Source organism: Fistularia commersonii, unplaced genomic scaffold (genome assembly GCF_037954325.1).
Source record: "Fistularia commersonii isolate RoL2024-O1a breed Wild unplaced genomic scaffold, RoL_Fcom_v1.0 HiC_scaffold_37, whole genome shotgun sequence".
In the NCBI taxonomy this organism is placed as follows: domain Eukaryota; kingdom Metazoa; phylum Chordata; class Actinopteri; order Syngnathiformes; family Fistulariidae; genus Fistularia; species Fistularia commersonii.
Window position 1 is genome coordinate 1,119,648 of NW_028233995.1, and position 353 is coordinate 1,120,000.

Consider the following 353-nt stretch of genomic DNA (forward strand, 5'->3'; position numbering starts at 1 on the left):
GGATATGCGGCCATTATCTTCAATGCAATACGCCTCTAAACCCATCGCTCGCCCCGACTCGGGGAATCCTAGAGCCTACTTGCACCCCCGCCCTAACTTAACTCCCTCACTCGTGAAGCTCCCTGAGCTCCACACATCCCGGCGCATCACGCCGACTCATTCACATTTGAATGATTGTCTTTATTTTATGTCCGCTAGATAGAGGCATCCGCACATGCGCATCAGTGGAGCTTCAGGCCGGCTGAGGCATGGACTGAAAATCATAAAGACATGTGTGATGAGCTAAAAGGAAGATAAGGATATTTTTATAATAAATGTAAGAAAGAGAGGGTAATGCAGCCTCAGGGCGGCAC